The following is a 21,135-nucleotide window of genomic DNA, read 5'->3' on the forward strand; positions in this document are numbered from 1 at the left end:
GTAGGTGAAAGTTTAACAAGGAACAGGCCACCGCACCTCATCAAAAAAAAAATCAATCTCATTATTAAAAGTGAGACAACCAGATATGATGTGCCTTCTGACTGATACAACAGAATGTACATAGCACCTCCTACAAAGTATTTCTGCCAAAAGCAATGAACCTGAAACAAATCAATCCTCTAGTCTAGATCTAAATACCAGTATATAGGAAATAAAAGACATAGAGGAAAAAGTTAAATGGTATCAGGAGATAATCAGTCAAATGTAGAAAGTGGGACATTTTAAGAAACAAATAGCCCAATTTCTCCAATACCATGATGTCTTAGTTCTGGTTGCTCTAACAGAATATAACAGACTGGGTGGCATATAAACAACAGAAACTTATTTCTCACAGTTCTGGAGGACCAAAGTCCAAGATCACAGTGCTGGCATGGTGGGGTTCTTGGTGACGGTCTGCTATCTGGTTGCAAAGAGCTGTCTTCTTGCTGTGTCCACACACAGTAAAAGGAGCAAGAGAGCTCTTTGGGGTCTCTTCTGTAAGAGCACTATTTCCATTGACAAGGGCACCATCGAACCTCATGACCTAATCACCTCATCAAAGGCCTTACCTCTTCCTACGATCACACTGAGGGTAGGATTTCAACATATGAATTTTGCAAGGCAACAGGATCATTCAAATTCAGCCCATAACACATGAGAAGAAAAAAAAAGAGGGGGAATTATTATAGAATAAAAAGACTTAAGAAACACAGCCACAAAACAAAATGTGTGGACCTTTCTGGATCTTGATTCAAACTAACCACTGTTGTTTTTAGAAGAACAAGGGAATTTGGATAGGAAGTAAGTGGGCAGTAGGCCATATTAGTGAATTATTGTCAATTCTGTTAGAAGTGATAATGTCATTTTGGTTATATAAAAAGCCCTTATTAATTTAAAAAATTATTTAAGTTACATACGTGTCTGTGTGTCCATACATGTACACTATATATGTATGTGCGTACACATATGTACATATATATAAAACTCTTTCAAAAAACATTGATTCTGCCCTGGCTGGTATGGCTCAGAGGATTGATCACTGGCCTGTGAACCAAAGGGGTGTTGTTCGATTCCCAGTCAGGTCACATGCGTGGTTGCAGGCCAGGTTCTCAATACAGGGTACAGAAGAGGCAACCACACATTTATGTTTCTCTCCATCTCTTTCTCCCTCCCTTCCCCTCTCTCTAAAAATAAATAAATAAAATCTTTATAAAAAATATTGATTCTAAGAGTGAAAAGTTTAGGTATTGGTTGAAAGAGCAGCTTTTTTTGCTTGGTTACTGGAGCACATTAATAGTATAGCAGCAGAGACAAACACAAAGCAACGTACACTTTTGGTACTAGGTTAAAGGAAATGGGTGGCACAAAGCACCCTGCTTGCAAATCCACTGATTGGAAAGCCCCCACAAAAAATCTGGCCACTAAGTCTGCTAGTGGCTTAAAAAGTTGTATTTTACAGGCTGGAAATCAATAGACCTTCTGACCCAAAGGTTTCTTCCAGAAGCTGATAAGGGAAATTATCCAGGACTTCAAGATAGATTTCAGGCTCCACAGTGCAGCCACAGTGTACTTCAGCAAGCTAGTGATAATGGTTTCATTTGAAGGTTTTCACTGCTGAGTCATCTCTGATAAAAGAATCTCTTTTATGCCTTAAGATACCCTCTTAGCCTGCTCGAAATATGCAGTGAGAAAGAACTTAAGTTAAGGCAGTTTTATGGTGTTTAGTAGTAAATCATGCAAAATGTTTTGTTTTTAACTCGTGACATTTTTTGCAAGAAAATGTTTATATGTTGCATTTGAGCTGAAGTCATCCTATCATTTACTCAGGATGAGTGTGAAAAATGACTACCCATATTCAGTGAAGTGAGCACTGTTACTCCAGATTGGCAAAGGCTAATCTACAGAATGGATGGGTGATAGTGCTTGCTCCCCATGATGCATGTTTGTGCATATCACTGAGTTGTGGTATAGCAATTACAACACTAGAATTGATTAAATATGTTGACGGCCCTTTGCAATAATATTGTTTATGACTTGATCCAAGGATGTAATAATTGAGGCTGTTAAAAAACAATCTAAACTGCCCTGACCGGGTGGTTCAGTTGGTTGGAGTGTCATCCCATACACCAAAAGGTGGTGGGCTCCATCCCGGGTCAGAGTGCATACAGAAGGCAACCGATTGATGTCTCTCTCTCTCTCTCTCTCTCTCTCTCTCTCTCTCTCTCTCTCTCTCTCTCCCCCCCCTCCCTCCCTCCCTATCTCAAATCAATAAAAACATATCCTCAGGTAAGGATTAAAAAAAAAACCCTGAATCTGAGTAAGCATCTACATCCAACTACCAATTTATAGGAAACACAGAGGAAAGAGGAACATGTTAAACTGCACTATGGAAAAGCTTTCAACAAAATTCAGGCTGTAGAAACTACCAAACAACCTAATTTCTTCAACAGACAAACTGCAAAGAATTAAAAAATATGAGAATAACCTATAAATTAAAATAAATGTAAGAAACATAACAAATTACAGTGTATGGACTTTATTTGCATTCAAACAAGCAAACAGAAAATGACATTTATAAGACAACTAGATATTTACACGTGAATGAATATTTGATTGTATTAAAGGCATTAATTCAAATGTAATACAAATGTTTTTAAACCATTTTTCTTTTAGAGATATACATAGAGAGTCATAGTTACAGATGAAACATACAATACCTTCTGTTTGAATCAAAATAATACAGGGATGTATCTGTTCTCACCACTCCTATTCAACATTGTGTTGGTGGTACAAAATTAAAGAGAAACTAAATAAATGAAGAGATAACCCCATGTTATTGGGTTGAAAACTCTATTTGTTAACATGTACATTCTCTCTAAACTGAGAGCTATACTTTCAACATATATCCAATCAAAAATCCCAGCAGGGTATGTTGTAGAGCCCAACAGGCTAATTCAAAAATTTATATGAAAAAGCACAAAAATAGAAAAACCAAAACAATTTTGAAAAAGAACAAAGTTGGCCCTGACTGGAGTGGCTCAGCTGGTTGGGCATCATCCCACAAACTTAAAGGTCACCAGTTCAATTCCCAGTTGCAGCACATGCCTGGGTTGCGGGTTTAGTCCCCAGTCAGGGTGCAAAAGGCAACCAATCAATGTTTCTCTCCTTCTCTTCTTCCCTTTCCCTCTCTCTAAAAATGAATAAATAAAATCTTTTTTAAAAAATAAAGAAAATAAACAAAGTTGTAGAAGTCATGCTACATGCTCTCAAGACTTTCTATAAAGCAACAGTAATCAAGAAGTGTCAGGACAGATACACAGATCGATGGGACAGAATAGAGTCCAGACACTGACTCACACATATGTGCTCAATTGATTTTTCAAACTCAATGGGAAAATTACAGTCTTTGCAACAAATGATGTTGGATCAATTAGACATCAAAATGCAAAAAAAAAAAAAAATCAAGTCATAGAAAACATAAGAGAAAATTTTCTTGATCTGAGGTTCAGTAAAGAGTTCTTAGACATGACATCAAAAGCATAATTCATAAAAGAAAAAATGATTTATTAAAACATCAAAACTTAAAAATTCTCCTTCTGGAAAGACATAGTTAAGAAAATAAAAACACAATCCATAGATTAGGAGAAAATATTTGCGAACCACATAGCAGATAAAGGATTTGTTTTATATATATATTACACTATATGTTACATATACGAGGTCTGTCTGGAAAAAGTGCAGCCATTGTTAATATAATGAGAATGGTTGGCACAACATCAATGTGATCTTGCAGCCAAGCAGAGTGGACTGGAATGTGCATGTGTGAACAATGATGACTTCACTGTGCTAGTCAGTGGGGGTGGTAGACACCATTGAGTGAGCATGTGTACTGTGTGGCCATCACATTCAAAATGACTGAGCAAGCAAAGCGATGAATCTGCATCAAATTTTACATTAAGCTTAAATATTCCTCCATGGAAAGTTTTCAGATAATTCAGAAGGCCAAATCTATGGACAACTGGTGATTGGCAGCTTCATCATGACAATGTGCCTGCTCATGCATCACATCTCGAGAAGAGTTTTTTGGTGAAATATCAAATCACCCAGGTGACTCAGCCCCTCTACAGCCCAGATTTGGCACCCTGCAACTTCTGGCTTTTCCCAAAACTAAAATCATCTTTGAAAGGGAAGAGATTTTAGACTGTCGATGAGATTCAGGAAGCTATGACAGGGCAGCTGATGGCGACTGGGAGAACTGTGTGAGGTCCCAAGGTGCCTACTTTGAAGGGGACTGAAGCATCATTGTCCTATGTACAATGTTTCTTGTATCTTGTATCTTATGCATTAAATGTCTCTATTTTTCATATTACATGGCTGGATACCTTCTGGACAGATCTCATATATATATATATATGTATATATATATATATATATATATATATATATATATATATATATATATATACACACACACATATATATGATCTCAAAACTCAACAGTAAGAAAACAAACAATCCAATAAAAATATAACCAGAGACATTGAAATTAAGAACATTGTAACAATAGCCAGAGGGGAGTGGGGAGGGGATGGTGGGGAGAGGGGTCTATAGGAGCTACTATAAAGGACACAAGGACAAAATCAAGGGGGAGGGTAGAGGTGGGGGAGGGAGGTGGGACTGGCTGGGGTGGGGTGGAGGGAAGGGGAGAAAATGCAGACAATTGTAACTGTAAAAAAATCAAAAAATAGGCAAAAGTGAAGAAAAGACATTTTACTGAAGAGGATATGTAACAGATACTGTATTCTTTTTCTAGAGTAACAAAGTACCACAAACTTGGTGGCTTCAATAACAGAAATTTATTCTCTTAGTTTTTGAGTTCAGGAATTTGAAATCCGGTGTTTGCAGGTCTATGCTCTCTCTGAATGCTGTGGAAGAGGATGTTTCTTTGCCTCTTCCCACCTTCTGCTGGTTGCCAGTGATCCTTGGTATACTTTGGCTTGTGGCAACTTAAATCCAATTTCTTCCTTGATATTTACATGGTTGTCTTCCCTCAGTGTACATATGCGTCCAAGTTTCACTGTTCTCATAAAGACACCAGTCATTATATTAGGGCCCATCCTAATCCAGTATGACCTCATCCTAACTTGATTATATCTGTAAGGACCCTATTTCCAAGCAAGGTCACATTCATAGGTTATGGCTGGGCATGAATTTAGAGGGGGATACTATTCAACACAGTACAGGTGACAAATAAGCACATGAAAAGATGCTCAACACAATTAGCTATTAAAGAAATACAAATTAAAGCCACATGCTGAATGGCTACAATAAAAATAATGAATCCTGACAATATTAAATGCTTATAAAGTCAATAATTTGTTATAAAGTTAAACACCTTCCATAAAATCCAGAAATCCCATTCCTAGATATTTACCCAAAAGAAATTAAAAGTTATGCTCCCACAAAAACCTGTATGCAAATGTTCATAATGGCTTTAACATGACAGTCAAATTTGTCAACAACCCCAAAATCTTTCAGTGGGTGAACGGACAAAGTATGGTACATCCATACCATGCGATACTACTGACTACAATACAAAGGGGCATAAGGGAATATGTTGGGGTCATGCAGATATTCTAATCTTCATCATAATGATATGTATGAGTTTTTCAAAACTCATAGACGTGTACACTAAAAGAAGGTATATTATACCTCAATAAACCTGTTAAAAAGAACAGAACTGTTGGAAAAAATATATATATATACACATAATCTCCAAATTGCTATAGATGGAATGTTTCCCCCCATAATTCCTAATTCGTATGTTGTAACCTAATCCCCAATGTAATGGTATGTAGGTGTGTGGAGGTGGGGTCTTTGGGATGTAATGAGGTTGTGAAGGTGGAGGCTCCATAAATGCAATTAGTGCCCTTGTAAGAAAGACCCCAGAGGGTTCCTGGCCCCTTCTGCCACACGAGGCCACAGTGAGACGACAGCCATCTATAAACCAGGAAGCAGGCTCTCACCAAACAGGAAATATATCAGTGCTTTCATTTTGGACTTCCCAGCCTCCAGAATTGTGAGGAACAAGTGTGTCATTGAAGTCACCACAGTCTATGGGATTTTTGTTATAGCAGCCCAAATGGACTAAGACACAGCACAGGGAGGGTAATGGGGATATAGATATAACAAGATTGTCCATGGGGTAATAATTATTTAAGGTGAGTGATGGGAACATCGGGGTTCTTTATACTGTTCTGTCTACATTTGTATCATAATGAAAAATCTAAAATATACCAACCAAAAAATAGGGGTCTGAGGAATGTGGCCATACACACCAGTGAGAGAATAGAGGCTTTTCCATAGATGAAACAGTTTTGATAGACAGACAGATAGATAGATGATAGATAAACAGATAGCCAGGCAGATGATAGATAAAATATTTTCAAGCAAAGGAAATCTGGTAGCTAGAAAATACATTCTATGTATTTATAAAAGCTATTTTTAATATAGAGTAGCATTTTTAAATTAAACAGTTTACATTTTGTGTAAGCAGTTACACAGACATGAGCAGAGGAAGGATGATGAGCCAGGAATAGAAGGCCACCAGGGCGGAAAGCCCCAGTGCCTAGCAATGGGCAAAACTGGGAGAACAAGGGCCTCACCCCCACGGTAACCTTTCCTCCCCAAGTGTTATCGCTGGTCATGCGGTTTAGACACCCTGACTTTTCTTCCCTAAAGATAACATCTAGGCCTCAGTTGAATTTCAGCTCGAGGCCCAGAAAAGCAGCAAAACTAGGTGGGCAATGCCAGGACCAGCTGCACTGACTAATGACCCTGTGCCCTGGCACCAACCAATTAGTGGAGACCATGACCCTGAAAGGGCACACTTGGAAAATTGATGACTAATCTGCTGAAACTCCCCTGAAACCTCCCCTAAGATTCTGCCTGCAAGCCTCCAGACAAAGGACCCAGTGCTCTCCCTCCCAGGAGCACACCAGTGCCTTCCCCCACTCCCTCTCCTTCCTCCCCAGGCACACATCTCCTAAACTCTAAGAGACTCCAGGAGACTTGCAACCAGGGGGACAGTCAGCAGTGGCAGCTAGTCCCAGGCTAATCCCCCGAACCTGTCTCCAATACACCTTTTCTCTTACTTTCCAGCAAGCTAAAGCAGCCCCACCTGGGCTCTCCTATGGCTTTTCTACTAGGCCCTTCCTTGTTTCATTGCCCTTAATATGCTTTTGCTGCAGCCAATAAATTCCTGCTTGCTTAACTGCGCTTTGTCTCTTGACTGAAATGTTTCCTTCAAAAAGACAAGAACCAAGATCTAAGCGTCATCTCGCCAGTAACACTTTCATAAAATGTAATGATGCTCTGTCCACACCTCAGAACAATTCAATAAGAAACCCTGACGTCTGGGGACTGGGTATGGGCATATATTTCAACTGATTTCTTTTCAACTGATTCCAAAGCCAGGGTTCACAACCACTGCTTTCAGAGAATAGTGATTGCAACTTAATCAACAAAAGAAACAATCGAGCAAAACAGAACCAGAAACGGGAATAAAGAACAAACTGACAGCGATCAGAGGGGAGGGGGATAACGGGGAAAGAAGGGGAAGGGGAAGGGGCAAGCAAGTCAAGGAACATGAATAGAGGACTCATAGGCATGGACAATGGGGTGGGGATTGACTGTAGAGGGTGTGGGGGGCGGGGCAGGGGAGAGCAACGAGGGAAAACGTGGGACAACTGTAACTCAACAATAATTAAAAATAAAATAAAAACTATTTTTTGTATATTAAAAATAAAATAAAAACCATAAATCCCTAGAATGTCCTGTGAAAATGGGAAAATGCTCACAATCTAATGTTAAAAAATATAGTAGAATATAACTTAGCATGAGCTAAACTGTACTAATTTAAAACGAAAAACAAATATTCAAGGCTCCTACTTTAGTGTGAGCCCCACTCCAAGCACAGTTGTTCCTTGAAGCATTACCACCCTAATCACTAAAGCACCACAGCAGTTTCATCCAGACCCTGCCCAGTTCTTACACACACAGAAAACTCTCTCCCCGGAAAGCCCTCTGGGATACTGACTTATACACGCCCTTGCCTTCTTTCATGCTGCGGATGGACTTGCAGGACCCGCCTCAACTGGAGGTGTCCAAATCACCTGTCTGTTGGCTTACACTTCTGCCTACTGTCCTGAACAACAGCCACCATGCCTACGTGCTTGGGAGAAGTGCTGCCACAACAGAGCTGAGACCCCAGGTTTTAAGAGTGCTCAGGCCACTACAGGAGAGGAAGAAAAGGCTGCTTGCTCCTCCTCTCCTATTTTGGGGGATGCTGCCCTGAACTCTACTGGTGCTGGCACTCTTCAGGCACCTCCGAGCACCTCAGCCACCACCGGTGCCTCTGCAGGTGTGTCACGCGAAAGATCTGCTATAAAAGTCAAAGGCCGTGTTCTGAAAAGTAAAAATTCCTCTGGAGCCTCAACTTCCATGGGGAGCTATGGGAAAGATCTTCTAAGAAAGAAGGCTACTAAGTTGGTAGAGAAACTGCTGTATGAGCATAAAATGAAGGAGCCCATTAAAAAGGCAGACATGCTGAAGGTAGTTCACAAATGGTGTAGGAGGGACTTCCTTGAGATCCTCAGAAGAGCCCCTGAATACATGGATCTGTTCTTTGGCCTAGTATTGAAAGTCAAGCCCAAAGGTAACTCCTACATCCTTGTCAACAATCAAGATGACACCAGCGAGGGGAGTATAAGCAATGGCTGGATATTTCCTTTAAAAAAAAAAAAAGGTTTTCTGATGCCTCTCCTGGGTGTGATCTTCTTCAATGGCAACCATGCCTCTGAGGAGGCCCAGGAATTCCTGAATATGATGGGCACCTATGCTGGAGAATGTCACCTCCTTTTGGGGCAGCCCAGGAAGCTTATCACCCAAGACTTGGTACAGGAGAAATTAACTGGTGTACCAGTGGGTTCCCAACAGTGATCCTCCACACTATGTGTTCTTTTGGGGTCCAGGAGCCCAAGATAAGACCCGACTGCTTTGTTTGTTTGGTTGGTTTGGTTTTTTTGTATCTTCAGTTTCTTTCTTCAATGTCATAATTTTCTGAGTACAGGTCTTTTACCACCTTGGCCTAATTTATTCCTAGGTGCCTTATTTTTTTCTGCAATAGTAAGTAGGATTGTTTTCTTAATTTCTCTGACAGTTCATTATGGGTGTATAAAAAGGCCACCAATTTCTGAATAATAGCTTTGCTACTTTACCAAACATATTTATCAGTTCTAGTAGTTTTTTGGTGGGGTCTTTAGGTTTTTCTATGTACAGTATCACGTCATCTGCAAATGACAGTTTTACCTCCTCTGTGTGGCTAGTTGGGTCTAGCTCTGGTGTGGTTTGAAGCCCACCACTGTTGGTGTTGGTTCTGGGCCCCCTTGGCTGGGGTTCCAGTGCAGGTCGATCTCAGACATTGTGTGTAACTGGCTTTGGGCCAACCATCTGGACTACCGTGCTATTCACTGTTTATAGCTGCATGCACTGGGCCTGGATATATGTGGGAGGGGCCAGGCTGTGTATCAGGATTAGTTTCCTGCAGCTCTGAGCAGATGACAGATCAATAGAAGTCCAAGGCTCCCTGAGGTCAGCATCCACCTGTCTGCTACTCCAAACCACGTCCCACCCCACGTTGCCTGGACGTCCTCTAGAGTCTTATGAAGAAAGGCTGTAGAGTGGGATCAAGTTGGCTGTTCCCCACTGACCCTTCCATACAGCTCAAGCTCTGTAAGATGGGGTGAGTGGATCCCCAACTTGGGGGCAGCACGGTCAGGCATTCAATGGGGGAGAATGTGGCCCCTTCTCCAGAGCCATACCACTCAGTCTCTGCCAGGAGTCTCTAACTCTAGCTACCCTGGGAGGAACACACCCCACAGGTTCCGGTTGTGTGCAGCCAGCTGTTCGGATTACAGGAGCAAGCTCAGTAGGGCTGAGCCACAGGGACTTGGGAAAACAGATCAAGAAAGCCTTCTGTTGGTGGCATGGGCTGAGCTTCAGGAGGAGGGGCAAACTGCACTTCTCTCCTAAGCTCTATAGCCACACCGGCTCAAGCCCCAGAATGGAGCCTCTGAGGGAGACACACTCCAAATGTCCCAGCTCTGAGCAGAGGTGCCTTTCCCCTATAGGACGGGGCCAGCTGGTCTTGGAAAAGCAAATCAAAACAGTTTTCCGTTAGCTGCGGCACTGGCCAGCCAGAGGGGAGAGGGGAACAAGCTGCTTGCCTCCCCCTAGCTGCACAGCCAGTTTTCAGAGACCCCAACGGAGCCCCAGTCAGGAGGTCCCAGCTCCAGGCTGTGCTCCACCCCAGGTGGAATTGAGCACAGCAGGGCAGGGCCAGCAGTACTGGGAAAACAGAGCAAGGCAGCCCTCTGTTGGGGGTGGTGCAGGTCCATGGGAGAGGAGGGGAGCAAGCTGCATGCCTCCCCTTAGCTCTGCAGCTGTGCAGCCAGAGACCCTGACAAGGGAGTCTTTAGTTGGGGGTGACATCTGCATAACCTGTGGGAGGGAGGCAAGATCAGCCCCCATTCCAAAGCCACACAGTTCAATGACTATTAAGTGCCTGCCTACAGTTTCTCCACAAAAACAGCACCATAGGCCCCTGTTGTGTGCACCCAGCATTCCTTTCTGCCCTGCTGGAGCTTGGCGGGGTGGTGTCACCAGTATTTAGAGGACCAGGTCAGTGCATTCCCCAGCTGGTGCTGTAAGATCGGAGTGCCCAGCCCTGGGAGATGGCACCAGAGGCCGGTGTGGGATGTTGCTCAGGATGGGTACCATAGTAGCTGACCCTCCAGATCTCTCCTCAGAGCCATGCCACCCAGGTCTTCCCTTTATGGCAGGGGTGTCAAACTCATTTTCACTGGGGGCCACATCAGCCTCTTGGTTGCCTTCAAAGGACCAAATGTAATTTTAGGACTGTATAAATGTAACTATTCCTTAACAGTTAAGCTAGAGCTCGGTGCTGCCACTGGGTAGAAACACGGTGCCAGGCCAGATAAAACAAGGTGGAGGGCCGGACTCAGCCCATGGGCCTTGTGTTTGCCACCTGTGCTTTACAGCTTCCACATGCCCAGTTGCCTTCCCTCTACCAGAGCCCTGGGTGAGTGCCCCAGGGCAGGAAGCTCCTGTGTGACGGCCCTTTAGGAGAGAACCTGGGTTTCTAGAAGACTCCCTCCTCTTTCCAGCAGACAGAGTCCCTAATGATTTTCACTGCCAGATGCTATGGAGGCTCTGCTCCCTGGCCTTAGTGCTATGGTTTGTGGGTCCTGGCATGGAGTTGAGACCCCATGTTCCTTAGGGAGACTTATACAGCTGAGATATCCCTCTGGCTTCTCAGCCAACGCACCTGGGTGCAAGGGCCAGCCCTCTCCATGTCTCTGCCCTTCTACCAGTCTCTATGAAGCTTCTTCTATAATCCCTTGTATATAATACTCCTGTTCAGCTCTCCTTCAGTTGGTCATTCAGGTTGGTTGCTCTATAATTTAGCTGTAAATCTAGTCTGGTACCGGGAGGAGGTGTGTGTAGCCCTACCTACTCTGCTGCCATCTTGGATCTGCCCTCACCGACATGTTCCTAAGGCTTTTCATAGCCCTTTTTGGCAGAGGCAGTGCCTGGTGAAGGCATAAGAGGCATAGTTTCCTAAGGGGGTTCAAATAGCCTTCAGGACATCATCCATGCCAACAGGATCAAATGGTAGCCAGAGATTCTTAGGCTATAAATGCAACCCCAACTCAGGCAGAGCTTGACTGGACTGGCACCCCCTTGAAAATACACTTCTATCCCCAGGGGTGCTGCTTCATTTATGTCAACCTATAGACGGAAAAACCAGCATATCCATCTATGTGCCTCTGCTTCCTCATCTATAAAATGGAGATGACAATAGCACCTACTTCATATGACTGAGTCAAATATATAATGAATTTGTACATGTAAAATGCTTAGTGCAGTGCCTGACAACAGTGAGTGCTCACTAAGTATTAACTATTTGTTGTTGTTATTAGTAGTAGTAGTATTAACAACACATATTTTAAACCACAACAACCTAACAAGACACAACCGTATTAAGTGGTTGGCAGAAGGAAGATTTTCTTGTAGAACCATGCCCTATTTCCGTCACTCAAATCTATTCTCACACACATCCTGAAAGCCCTTTTCCTCTATTTTAAACATCAGCATAAAATCCTGAGTTTCCTTGACACATAGGCTCCTTCAAATGTCCCCAGAAACCAATACAGACTAAAGGACTCAAGTTCCCATAAAGTAATAAAGCAGGGCAGCAATGAAACAAGACTGTGATGAGAATGCTCCCAAGAATAAGAACCAAGTGTGTTTTCACTTTAAATCCCCAGTATAGTGGAAGGCCTGTCTCGGAGTACATGCTCAGTGAAATTTCACTGAATTGCACAAGCAAGTAGAGAAGGAAGAAGTGATTCTCAACCTTCCTTAGCAGATGCCACAGCATTTAGCAGCAGAGAAACTGAGAGAGGGATGCTGTCATCTACAGTATGAGTAGGGACATAGCAAGGCTTTCATTCCAGAGTAACTTTCTCTCACATTAGATGCAAATTCATTACTCCATCCAGGTGGTCTCAGCTTTCTGTTTTGTCACAGTTAACCACCAGTAGCATGGTGTGCACACCTAGCAGCACTAAAAGTGTTTCCTGCCCAAAGTAATCCCCCACAATGGCCTGTCCACAGTGATTTTATCCTCTGAGTATAGTCTTCACTCTAAATGGTTCAGATACGTACTTTTTACTATCGAGTATTAACATACAGCAGAGATTGGATCATCTCACTAATGTGGAGAGAGCCAGATCTCAGTTCTTACAGCTCTTTGTGGGCAACCTATGATTCTTCAATCCTCCTGAATTCTGATTACAATATCCTTTTACACTTTTTATATAGTATATTATTATATAATTATATATACTACTTTTTATACTCTTATCCTTTTATATTCAATTAGGCATGTGATAAGCACATGGTTCTCCTATATTTTAAGAAAACATCCTGCGTTTAGACTTGGTGACCTATCATCTGGTACTCTGTGTTTATGTTTCATATCATTCTCTGACGCACTGGCTGAGAGCACACAGATTAAGTGACTCTTAAGTCTCACGGTTGCAGAGACTTCACAGGGCCCACATCCTAGGTGTATAGCCAATTCAAGCGTGCAGATTTTTTAAAAGGTAGGAACAATGGTGTGAAGTCAAATTTGGATGAAGAGTCAAGAGAACTTATGAATCAACACTGTCAAAACACAGTAGACCTTAACTTACACCAGATATGAAAATTAACTCAAAATGAATCACACACCTAAATATATAGAAGAAATCATAGGGGCAAATCTACATTACCTTGCATTTGGGCATAGTTTCTTAATTATGACACCAAAAGCACAGGCAACAACAAAAAAAAACTAATTGCATTTCATTGAAATGTAAAACTTTTGTACATCAGGCACATTTTAAAAAACAGTGAAGACAACCCACAGAATAGGAGAAAATACTTATAAATCACATATCTGATAAGGGTTTAAGATCCAAAATATATAAAGAACTCCTACAACACAACAACAAAAAGACAATCCAATTTTTATATGGGCAAAACACTTGAATAGATATTTCAACAAAGAAGACATGCAAATGGCCAAAAGCACATGAACAGATGGACCACATCATTAGTCATTAGGGAAATATAAAGCAAAACCATAAAGAAATACCACTTCACTCTTACTAGAATGGCTACAGTTTTTAAAATAAAAAAAATAACAAGTTAGTGAGAATGTGGAGGAATTGGAACCCTCACACATTATTGATGAGAATGTGAAATGGTGTCATTACTGTGGAAAACAGTTTGGTAGTTCCTCAAAAAGTTAAACATAGAACAACTATATGATCCATTAACTCCACTTCTGGGTATATAACCCCTCGCAAAAAAAAAAAAAAAAAAAAAAAAAAAAAAAAAAAACCTGAAAGTAGGGAGTCAAACAAATATTTGTATACCACTGTGGAGGAGGAGGAAACTTTCCTCTACCCTCCTAGGTTCCTTCAGCTGGTCTAATAATCAAATAGACATGACCAATTAGCAAGAGAAAAATGACCAAATTTAATTACATACATATGTATGGGAAGTTCACATACACGAAAGAGACCCCCCCACACACGAGAGGGTCAGAGACAGAAAGGGAAAATGAGGTGTGTATGACATTCTGAGCTAAGGATGAGGTAAGGCTCCTTGGGGCTTCAGAGGGGAGGAAGGTCATTCCCAGGACATTAAGAAGAGCAGGTATTCAGTGATTAGATGTTTGCCCTGCCGTATAGATACGTCAAAAAAGTCATTTCTGATTAACTCAGTTTCCGCAAGGGCCCTAATTTAAATTCTTTAAGGGAAAGGTAAAACTTTCTCTTGCACCTGCAGTGTCTCAATAACCTTCAGGTGAAAGTGACCCTCATGCCAATGTGGTACATCTTAGGGAAGCCTACTCTGAACCCCTTCAGCAGTGTTTTATCAACATTATTCACAATAGGTGGAAACAACCCAAGTGTCCATCAACACATGAATGGCTAAACACAATGTATACCCACACGACGGAATATTATTCAGCCATAAAAAGGAATTAAATACTGACATATGATACAACATAAACCAAGCTTAAACATACGCTGAGTGGAATAGGCCAGGCACAAAGAGCAAATGATTTATGATTCCACTTACATGAAATATCTTCAACAGACAAATTCATAGAGACAGAAAATAGATTAGAGGTTACCATGGTCCAGGGATGGAAGGGAGGGAAGAATGGGGAGCTACTGCTTAGTGAGTACAGAGTTTCTGTTTGGGGTGATAAAAACATTTTAGAAATAGATGGAGGTGATGGCTGCACAACATTGTTAATGTAATTAATGCCACTAAACTGTACACTTAAAAAGGTTACAATGGCAAACTTTATATCATATATATTTTACAATAGAAAAAGAATAAATTGTTTTTTCTGTGTCAATGCCTATATTTGAAGTGAGAAGCCATAACAAAGCAAAAGAAGCTCAAGGGCATCTTGACAGGGGGCCTGAGAACAGGGCAGCAACTTCAATATTGATTTTGCACATGGATGGTGGTAATTTAGTGTGCTGGGTCAACTTTTGTCCAATTCTCATCAGATGCTGTTTTGCTAAGCTACAGGGTAGATGCATAATCCATGACACTGTATGCCTGGAAAGTGAATAATCTCAGCATTTGTATTAGGCAGGGGGAGAACATGAGGCTGTTCCAAGGATTGTGGGCGAAGCCAAAGTGTTTTGCCCAAGGTCATAATGCATGGAGTAAAGGAACAGATTCCAAATGCAGAGTCCTGAGGAAGCCAAGATGCAAGTTAGCATAGAGGCCAAAACACAGATCACCAAGTCTGAGGGGTTAACAGAAATGTAGAACCAAGATATAAAAGCAAAAATTGGACAGATGCAGAAGCTAGCACACGAAGTGAGTTAGGGAAAGCCTAAAGTAATCCTGAGCTGTCTGCCTCAGATTTTTATAGATTCTCATGCCTGATTTCTCATTGAAAGGCCTAAAAAGAACTGAAAGTTTAAGTTATTTTGACATTATAAACCACAGTTATTAGATTCTTTTAAGAACATTGCCTTTTAAGGAGAGAAGTTACCTAGGAAACTGGCAGGAGCTGTTAGCTGGAGAAGCGAAGAATCGGAGTATGTCAATCATTTCTCCTCTGCAAATTATCTATAAAAATAGCAGCATCCCTCAGTCATAATAAAAGAACTTAAAGGGCACTTCATTGTAGTCACAGTGACTTTAGAAATTGAAGACAGAACAATTGCCTGTTCCCTGACAATTGGATATTGGATATTGGAAATTGCACATTACATGAAACATCCTGGGGTATTGGTACCTGCTATAGAAGCACCACCTCCACAGCAACAAAGAGCATGTGCTAGGGGTCCAGGTCAAGTCAGTGTCCTGAAGGATAAGAATGAGAACAGGTAGAGAAAATGGGGACAGCTAGGCAGAGCTGAGGCAAAGAGTGAGACAAAACCTCTGGCATAACGGACTTAGTACACAACTGGGATGGTCGCCCCTTCAGTCTGAGCACTGCTCCTACAGCTCATGCTTGTAAATTCAGCACAGAGGCCGTCAGATTCTGTTGCCACCTGGCAGACAGCTGGGCCCAGAAGGAATGAACCTGTCTTTGAATGTGAAGGGGAAGGAGGCAGAGAATGTATAGAAAAGTTGGGGTGGGGGAAACATTGATAAAAGAAAGTATGGAGGGCCACAGAACATCTGCTTCTTCTTTCACAATTTTAAGGGCTGGGATGCTTGCCCAAACCCCAGAACACTCAGGGATTAAATATTTACTCAACAGGCAGGGACTCAAACAGATTATAACGTGAAGCCAGCTGAATTATAAGAATTACTTAAGCAGTAGAGAACTAAGAAATATTAAGGTCATCCATCAGGCCCAACCATTCCCAGTAAATGGTAACTGGCTGAATCTACTTTCTGGGGTTGCCAGCAAAGGTTGCTCAGGCAGGGAGTAAAGAAGCAGGCGCTGGGTAATTAGCCCTACAGGCACAGTTTGGAAGAGAGGTGCTTCCTCGCTGTGTATTAGCCAGAAAACAAGCAACAGTATAGTGGTGAGGGGCGAGGGCAGAGTGGCAGGGAGGAAGACAGCAAGTCATATTTAGAACAAGGAGTTCAAATATGTCATTAACAAACGTGTCCAGACCTGGGTTTCTTAATCATTTCTGAGTCATGGGTCATTTTGACAGTTTGGTGAAATATGGATTTCATTTCATAACAATATTTTTAAATACACAAAATAAAACACAAATGATTACAAAGGAAATCAAATATATGATTTAGTAATATGTGTCTCTTTATTAATACATTGAAGAACAAGATCCAGTTGTGGGTATAATAACTACCACGATTTCAAAGCAGTGATGAGCATAAGAGGTATTTTGAAATCTCTAAGACTTTTATTATTTGATATAAAAGAATTTCTTCTGGAAAAAAGCAAACAAAATATAACCAGAGACATTGAAGTTAAGAACAATCTAACAATAGCCGGGGAGGGGGGGACAGTGGGAAGAGGGGATTACAGGAACTACTATAAAGGACACATGGACAAAATCGGGGGGGGGTGGAAGTGGGGGAGGGAGGTGGGTTCACCTGGGGTGGGGTAGAGGGATGGGGAGAAAAGGCACACAACTGTAATTGAATAACAATAAAAATTTAAAAAAAAAAGAATTTCTTCTGGTTTCAGTGTTGCAGGTGCTGTGAATACTACTGTGGTTCAGTACTTACATTCATGACAGAAAATGTTCAATTCCAGTTAGAAACTAGTGAAAACGAAGCTATATTTTTTCCCAGACAAATGTTTTGACCCCTTTATTTTTTTTTTACTTGAGATATAATTGACGTATTTTTCCATGGACACCTTGGATACTTGTACCCATATTAAGAACCCCTGGTAGAAGTGAAAAACAGGCGCCAAACAAGAAACCAGGAAACTTAACAGCAAAAAGTAACAGAGGGTGAGCAGGAGTTCTAAATGAATTCAGATGATGAACAGATACCTACAGTGGCTCTTTACTTAAGTGTTCCCAACATACACTTGCTTGTCTGAACTACATTCAGTTAAAGGGCCTGACAAGAGGTAGAGGGGTTAAAATGAAAGAAAAGTGGCGATATGTTGATAACTATTGAAGTTGGGTGATGGCTACAGCAGATTCTTTAACCTATAGCCTCTACTTTTCTGTCATTTGAAATTTTTCATATTAAATGATTTCGATTTAATAAAATAAAGATCTGCCATGTTTATCAGAATTACTTAAATCCATTCATTTACACATTAATTGATTCAACAAATATTTATTGTTGCCTCTGGCACAATGTAGGATATATAGCAAGGCTGAAACCAAAGCATATGAGGGTCAGACCAGGAGAAACAGTAAGAAGGAGTCAGTTCCAGCCCAGAATGAAAGAAAACAAGAATGCTAGGACAGAACCAGGAAACTGAGTAGAAGGCCCTGAAGAAGGACATTTTGATGGAGCGGTGAGCACACTACAATGGAGGATCAGAGTGATCAGTGCAAGCTGGCTGGAGGCAAGAATGGGAAAATGGAGAAAAATGGTTAAATAAGTGCGGATCCACCAATGGAAGCTTTTGAATGCTCCTTTATAGCTATTTGGTGGCAATTTGCTGCCCCAAAAAGACATATTCAAGAATATACCATTTGGATAAACAAAAAAAGGCTGGACACATCAAAGCTCTCTCCTAGAAACATGAGTTTTAAAGTTCATTGTCAATCTCAAAGGAAAAATATATGTTAGCTTTTTAAAACAGAGCTTTAGAAGGTACACAGTATAACTTGTCCTTAAAGCAAATCAAAAGTCAGAGAAAAGAAATTAATCTGTTTATATTTCATTTCTGCTAACATTTGCCTGAGAAAACAGCAACTGAGTTTCAGTAACATTGGAGGAATAAAAATTCCCAGTATATAACCCTTTAAACAAGTTTTCTTCCAAAGCCCATTTCAATAACAGCTTGGTAATTATCGCAGACACAGGAGAGCTCTGGCTGACACCTTTCAGTAGGAGCTGCAGGAACCTCTTGGCAATCAGATGCCTGAATTCTAAACTCCTGACTCATTCAAGGAAAGAAATGAAGTCCAGATGAGTTTCATCAGGAAACCCTTTGGTAAGAAGGTTGGCAAATGAGAGAGAGGAATTCTGCTTCAATTTGTGTTTCTCCTCCATTAGCTACTAGTTGTAATTTCTTCCTTCAGCACTTTATATGGCTCTGCTGAGCAAGACAAAGTGACTTCAACTTGTTGTCCAACTGGCAATTAATTCGATTCCCTTATTGGATTCCCTTCAAATGTTCTACGTATGTCTGCCACATCTGAACAGTAGGTGGTCCAACTGCTCACAATTCAAAAAAAAAAAAATAATAATAATACCCCTTAAAATGTTAATCTCTTTAAAACCTTATAGCTACAGTCAGTAGCAAAAAAAAGTCCATATTTGCCAGTAGAAGCATTCAAATAGTTTACTGATTTGCAAATAAATCAGGCTAACATATCCTGGTTAAAACACAGGCTCTGGAGATAAACATAGGTTTTAACTTGACATCCCTTCCCACTTACTAGCTGTGTAACCCTGGACGAGTTACTTAACTCCTCTGAGACTCAGTTTCATGATCTTTAAATAAGACATATCAATAGTTATCCCACAGAGTTGTTGTAAGAATTAAATGAGAGATTCTGGTGCAGCTCCTCCCCTAACACTCTACTCCTCAGGAATGCAGTCCAGCTACTCCACCAGCACCATATTTCCACCAGGGCCATGGGTCTGAGGAGGCTCTTCGTAACCTTCGTCAGACCCCCAGTACAGGCATCTACAGATCTTAGGTTCCCTAGGGGAATGTGAACACTTACTCTACCCCACCACCACTTATACTTCACTCCGCCATCAAGGCCAAAGGACAGGAGAATGGCCACTTGAAAAGCAATAAAGATTTGAAGAACTGACACCTCTCCTCAAACTATTCCAAAAAATACAAAAGGAGGGAAGACTCTCAAGGTCATTTTGTGAGGCCATCATTATCCTAATTCCAAAACCAGGTAAAGACATGACAAAGAAAGAAAATTATAGGCCCATACCCCTGATGTAGATAGATGCAAAAACCCTGAACAAACATCAGCAAACTGAATTCAACAATACATTAAAAAGATCATACACCATGATCAAGTGGGATTTATTTCTGGGATGCGAGGTTGGTACAATATCCACAAGTCAATTAACATGACATATCACACTAAAAAAATGAAAGATAAAAATCATACGATTATATCAATAGATACACCAAAAGCACTTGACAAAATCCAGCACAAAATATGATAAAATCTCTCAGCAAAATGGAAAAACAGGGAACATAACCAAAAAAAGGCATCTATGACAAACCCACAGCTAACATCATTCACAATGAGGAAAAACTAAAAATGCTTCCCTTGAGATCAGAAACAAGACAGGGATGTCCGCTCTCATCACTCTCAATCAACATAGTACTAGAAGTCTCAGTTACAACAATCAGACAAGAACAAGAAATAAAAGGCACCCAAATTGAAAAGGAAGAAGTAAAACTGTCATTATATGCAGATAGTATGATACTGTATACAGAGAACCCTAAAGATTCCACCAAAAAACTACTAGAACTAAAAAATGAATTCAGTAAAGTAGCAAAATACAAAATAAATATCCAGAAATTGGTTGCATTTTTATATACCAATAATAAACTACCAGAAAGGGAAACTAAGAAAACAATCCCATTTATAATTGCATCAAATAATAAAATACTAAGGTATAAATATGACCAAGGAGGTAAAAGACCTGTACTCGGGAAATTATAAGACACTGAAGAAAGAAACTGAAGAAAATACAAATAAATGGAAGCCTATATCACGTTCATGGATAAGAAGAACTAACATCATTAAAATGTCCATACTACTCAAAGCAATCTACACATTCAGTGCAATTCCTATCAAAATACCAATGGTGTATTTCAGAGAACTACAACAAATAATCCAAAAATTTATATGTAACTACAAAAGACCCCAAATAACCATGGCAATCTTAAGAAATAAAAATAAGTTGGAGGTATCACACTACCTGATATCAAAATATACTACAAGGTTATAGTAATCAAAAACAGATTACTACTAGATGATGTGTTATGGAATTGTGCACCTGAAACCCATATAATTCTGTTAACCAGTGTCACCCCAATAAATTCAATGAAAAGGAAAAAAACATTTTGGCACTGCCATAAAAACAGACATATAGATCAATGGAAGAGAGGAGAATTCAGAAATAAACCCATGTTTACATGGTCAATTAATATTTGACATATGAAGCAGGAATATACAATGGGGTAGAGATAGTCTATTCAATACATGGTGTTGGGAAAATTGGACAATGTAAAAACTGAAACTAGACCACCTAGTTAAACCACAGACAAGA

At 40.7% G+C, this 21,135-nt stretch overlaps 1 long non-coding RNA gene across 1 annotated transcript in view; it reads right to left on the bottom strand.

Annotated features, from left to right (window-relative positions):
- Nucleotides 1-4,709: 4,709 nt before the first annotated feature.
- Nucleotides 4,710-21,135, bottom strand: part of LOC112310405 (uncharacterized) — an 80,623-nt gene continuing 64,197 nt past the window's right edge. The window contains exon 4 of the long non-coding RNA XR_002975380.4: nt 4,710-5,116. This is a non-coding gene — a long non-coding RNA (uncharacterized lncRNA). The remainder of the gene's footprint in view (nt 5,117-21,135) is intronic.

Source organism: Desmodus rotundus, chromosome X (genome assembly GCF_022682495.2).
Source record: "Desmodus rotundus isolate HL8 chromosome X, HLdesRot8A.1, whole genome shotgun sequence".
Taxonomy (NCBI): domain Eukaryota; kingdom Metazoa; phylum Chordata; class Mammalia; order Chiroptera; family Phyllostomidae; genus Desmodus; species Desmodus rotundus.